This window comes from Anomaloglossus baeobatrachus, unplaced genomic scaffold (genome assembly GCF_048569485.1).
Source record: "Anomaloglossus baeobatrachus isolate aAnoBae1 unplaced genomic scaffold, aAnoBae1.hap1 Scaffold_3402, whole genome shotgun sequence".
Lineage (NCBI taxonomy): Eukaryota > Metazoa > Chordata > Amphibia > Anura > Aromobatidae > Anomaloglossus > Anomaloglossus baeobatrachus.
The window spans coordinates 40,001-45,809 of NW_027442774.1; positions in this window are offsets into that span (position 1 = coordinate 40,001).

The window sequence follows — 5,809 nt, forward strand, 5'->3', positions numbered from 1 at the left end:
CCCCATGCTGCGCACTCCCCATGGTGCTCCATCCCCCATGCTGCGCACTCCCCATGGTGCTCCATCCCCCATGCTGCGCACTCCCCATCGTGCTCCATCCCCCATGCTGCGCACTCCCCATCGTGCTCCACAGTCACACATCAGACAGTATACACGCACACATCTGATCGCATACACTCACACCCCACTTCTCCCTGTGACCTCCGGTGGGCGGTCCCAGCAGCTGTGCTGCACGCCGTGCTCCTCTGCCGACACTCAGATCCGATCGCAAACACTCACACATGAGAACACACGCACACACACGATCGCATACACACACACTGACGATATTGCACATACGCGCTCACACACTCACAACATCTGGAGATACCACATGCTTCCGGCCATGTGATCCTCCGGCAGGTCCTGGAAGGTCACTGCACGCACAGTATCGCCGCCGAGAAGTAAGCGATATTACTGGATGTTGTTGTGTGTGGATGCGATCTGAGGTGTGTGTGAGGTGTGTGTGAGGTGTGTGTGAGAGTGAGTGTTATCTGATGTGTGTGTGTGTCTGTTCTTATGTGTGTGTGTGCGTGTTCCGCCGCTGCAGGACGCTGATGCGCTCACCTGCTGCCGGTCGGCGTCTGGTGAGTATGACTGCGGGGTCTTCTTTCTTCTGTCTTCTCTCTTCTGGGGGTGCCCGCTGCCTATAATGAAGTGTCTTGCAGTGTCTTTAACTCTTTCACCGCTGCATGACACTTCATTATTGACCGCAGCGTATGCCGGCTTCCAGCACATGTGTATCGGGAGCCGGTGTACGCTGGAGTGGGCGATGCGTGCGGAGGTCCGGGGCGAGCGGCTAATCCATGTGGGGGTCGGGGCCAGGCCGAGGCGAGCGGCCAATCCGTGGGGGGTGCGGGGCCAGGCCGAGCCTAGCAGCCAATCCGACAGTTGTCACTTTTATGACTCTTACGGTGACACTGTCACGTGACACAATTTTGGAGCAAGACAGACAGAATAAGGCAATTTTATATATATAGACAGACAGACAGACAGACAGAATACGGCAATTATATATATATATATATATATATATATATATATATACAGTCATATGAAAAAGTTTGGGCACCCCTATTAATGGTAACCTTTTTTCTTTATAACAATTTGGGTTTTTCCAGCAGCTATTTCAGTTTCATATATCTAATAACTGATGGACTCAGTAATATTTCTGGATTGAAATGAGGTTTATTGTACTAACAGAAAATGTGCAATCCGCATTTAAACAAAATTTGACAGGTGCATAAGTATGGGCACCGTTATCAATTTCTTGATTTGAACACTCCTAACTACTTTTTACTGACTTACTAAAGCACTAAATTGGTTTTGTAACCTCATTGTGCTTTGAACTTCATAGGCGGGTGTATCCAATCATGAGAAAAGGTATTTAAGGTGGCCACTTGCAAGTTGTTCTCCTATTTGAATCTCCTATGAAGAGTGGCATCATGGGCTCCTCAAAACAACTCTCAAATGATCTGAAAACAAAGATTATTCACCATAGTTGTTCAGGGGAAGGATACAAAAGGTTGTCTCAGAGATTTAAACTGTCAGTTTCCACTGTGAGGAACATAGTAAGGAAATGGAAAAACACAGGTACAGTTCTTGTTAAGCCCAGAAGTGGCAGGCCAAGAAAAATATCAGAAAGGCAGAGAAGAAGAATGGTGAGAACAGTCAAGGACAGTCCACAGACCACCTCCAAAGACCTGCAGCATCATCTTGCTGCAGATGGTGTCAATGTGCATCAGTCAACAATACAGTGCACGTTGCACAAGGAGAAGCTGTATGGGAGAGTGATGCAAAAGAAGCCGTTTCTGCAAGCACACCACAAACAGAGTCGCCTGAGGTATGCAAAAGCACATTTGGACAAGCCAGTTACATTTTGGAAGATGGTCCTGTGGACTGATGAAACAAAGATTGAATTGTTTGGTCATACAAAAAGGCGTTATGCATGGAGGCAAAAAAACACGGCATTCCAAGAAAAGCACTTGCTACCCACAGTAAAATTTGGTGGAGGTTCCATCATGCTTTGGGGCTGTGTGGCCAATGCCGGCACCGGGAATCTTGTTAAAGTTGAGGGTCGCATGGATTCAATTCAGTATCAGCAGATTCTTGACAATAATGTGAAAGAATCAGTGAAGAAGTTGAAGTTACGCAGGGGATGGATATTTCAGCAAGACAATGATCCAAAACACCACTCCAAATCTACTCCGGCATTCATGCAGAGGAACAATTACAATGTTCTGGAATGGCCATCACTGTCCCCAGACCTGAATATCATTGAAAATCTGTGGGATGATGTGAAGCGGGCGGTCCATGCTCGGCGACCATCAAACTTAACTGTACTGGAATTGCTTTGTAAACAAGAATGGTCAAATATACCTTCATCCAGGATCCAGGAACTCATTAAAAGCTACAGGAAGCGACTAGAGGCTGTGATTTTTGCAAAAGGAGGATCTGCAAAATATTAATGTCACTTTTATCTTGAGGTGCCCATACTTTTGCACCTGTCAAATTTAGTTTAAATGCAGATTGCACATTTTCTGTTAGTACAATAAACCTCATTTCAATTCAGAAATATTACTGAGTCCATCATTTATTAGATATATGAAACTGAAATAGCAAAAACCCAAATTGTTATAAAGAAAAAAGGTTACCATTAATAGGGGTGCCCAAACTTTTTCATATGACTGTAATATAATATATATATATATATATATATATATATATAATTGCCGTATTCTGTCTGTCTGTCTGTCTGTCTTGCTCCAAAATTGTGTCCTTACGGTGACACAAAGCTGATTGGCCGCTGGGCTCGCCATGGCCCCGCCCCCCCCGCACAGATTGGCCGCTCGCCCAGGCTGCGCCCCCACACGGATTGGCCGGCCGCTCGCCCAGGCTCCGCCCCTCCCCACAGATTGGCCTCTCGCCCCGGCACCCTGCAGGCATTGGCAACTCGGCCACGCCCCGCCCCCCTCACGCAATGCACGCTAGCTCTGGCCCCGCCCCCCCACGCATTCCCCGAACCGACACGGTCACGGAGCCACGACTACCAGGTGAGTACTGTACCCCTTGGAGCCCACATCAGCGTACGCCGCCAAACCAGCCGACACATACCCTCGCATTGCTGGGGCTGGCCGGCGTATGCTGGTGTGGGCTCCCGTGCGAGCGGGGGACGAGATACGCTGGTAACCATGGTAGCATAGTTACCAGCGCATCAAGGTCCTGCAGCGGCGGAACATACACACACGCACACAGACAACAGCACACACACACACATACACACACACACACACACACACACACACACACACACACACACATACACCTACACACACATCAGATCACACTCACTCTCACACACACATCACATCGCATCCACACACTCACAACATCCTGGGATATCGCTTGCTTCTCGGCGGCGATACTGTGCTGTGAGCTTCCAGGACCTGCCTGAGGATCACATGGCCAGAAGCATGTGGTATCTCCGGATGTTGTGCGTATGAGCGCGTATGTGCAATATCGTCAATGTGTGTGTGAGTGTATGCGATCGGGTGTGTGTGAGTGTATGCGATCGGATCTGTGAGTGTCGGCAGAGGAGCACGGCGTGCTGGAGGAGGCTGGGAGGAGAGAGGCTGATCCTGGGGAAGGCTGGGATGGGGAAGGCTGGGATGGGGAGGCTGAGAGAAGAGAGGCTGATGCTGGGGGAGGCTGAGGCTGGGGTAGGCTGGGAGGAGAGAGGCTGATGCTGGGGGCCGAAAAGGCTGATGCTGGGAGGAGAGAGGCTGATGCTGGGGGAGGCTGAGGCTGGGGTAGGCTGGGAGGAGAGAGGCTGATGCTGGGAAAAGAGAGGCTGATGGTGGGAGGAGAGAGGCTGATGCTGGGGGAGGCTGATGCTGGGGGAGGCTGATGCTGGGGGAGGCTGATGCTGGGGGAGGCTGGGAGGAGAGAGGCTGATGCTGGGGACAGAAAAGGCTGATGCTGGGAGGAGAGAGGCTGATGCTGGGAGGAGAGAGGCTGATGCTGCGGGTAGAGAGGCTGATGCTGGTGCAGCATGGGGGATGGAGCACGATGGGGGTGCGCAGCATGGGGGATGGAGCACGTTTGGGAGTGCGCAGCATGGCGGATGGAGCACGTTTGGGAGTGCGCAGCATGGCGGATGGAGTACGTTTGGGAGTGCGCAGCATGGCGGATGGACCAAGTTTGGGAGTGCGCAGCATGGCGGATGGACCAAGTTTGGGAGTGCGCAGCATGGCGGATGGAGCACGCTTGGGAGTGCGCAGCATGGCGGATGGAGCACGTTTGGGAGTGCGCAGCATGGCGGAGGGAGTTCGTTTGGGAGTGCGCAACATGGCGGATGGACCACGTTTGGGAGTGCGCAGCATGGCGGATGGAGCACGTTTGGGAGTGCGCAGCATGGCGGATGGAGCACGTTTGGGAGTGCGCAGCATCGGTGATGCAGCACGATGGGGAGTGCGGAGTATGGCGGATGGAGCACGTTTGGGAGTGCGCAGCATGGCGGATGGAGCACGTTTGGGAGTGCGCAGCATGGTGGATGGAGCACGTTTGGGAGTGCGCAGCATGGCGGATGGAGCACGTTTGGGAGTGCACAGCATGGGAGATGGAGCACGATGGGGGGTGCGCAGCATAGGGGATGGAGGACGATGGGGGGTGCGCAGCATAGGGGATGGAGCACGATGGGGAGTGCGCTGCATGGGGGATGGAGCACGATGGGCAGTGCGGAGTATGGCGGATGGAGCACGTTTGGGAGTGCGCAGCATGGCGGATGGAGCACGTTTGGGAGTGCGCAGCATGGTGGATGGAGCACGTTTGGGAGTGCGCAGCATGGCGGATGGAGCACGTTTGGGAGTGCACAGCATGGGAGATGGAGCACGATGGGGGGTGCGCAGCATAGGGGATGGAGGACGATGGGGAGTGCGCTGCATGGGGGATGGAGCACGATGGGGGGTGCGCAGCATGGGGGATGGAGCACGTTTGGGAGTGCGCAGCATGGCGGATGGAGCACGTTTGGGAGTGCGCAGCATGGCAGATGGAGCACGTTTGGGAGTGCGCAGCATGGCGGATGGAGCACGTTTGGGAGTGCGCAGCATGGCGGATGGAGCACGTTTGGAAGTGCGCAGCATGGCGGATGGGGCACGTTTGGGAGTGCGCAGCATGGGAGATGGAGCACGATGGGGGGTGCGCAGCATCGGTGATGCAGCACGATGGGGAGTGCGGAGTATGGCGGATGGAGCACGTTTGGGAGTGCGCAGCATGGCGGATGGAGCACGTTTGGGAGTGCGCAGCATGGTGGATGGAGCACGTTTGGGAGTGCGCAGCATGGCGGATGGAGCACGTTTGGGAGTGCACAGCATGGGAGATGGAGCACGATGGGGGGTGCGCAGCATAGGGGATGGAGGACGATGGGGAGTGCGCTGCATGGGAGATGGAGCACGATGGGGGGTGCGCAGCATAGGGGATGGAGCACGATGGGGAGTGCGCTGCATGGGGGATGGAGCACGATGGGCAGTGCGGAGTATGGCGGATGGAGCACGTTTGGGAGTGCGCAGCATGGCGGATGGAGCACGTTTGGGAGTGCGCAGCATGGTGGATGGAGCACGTTTGGGAGTGCGCAGCATGGCGGATGGAGCACGTTTGGGAGTGCACAGCATGGGAGATGGAGCACGATGGGGGGTGCGCAGCATAGGGGATGGAGGATGATGGGGAGTGCGCTGCATGGGGGATGGAGCACGATGGGGGGTGCGCAGCATGG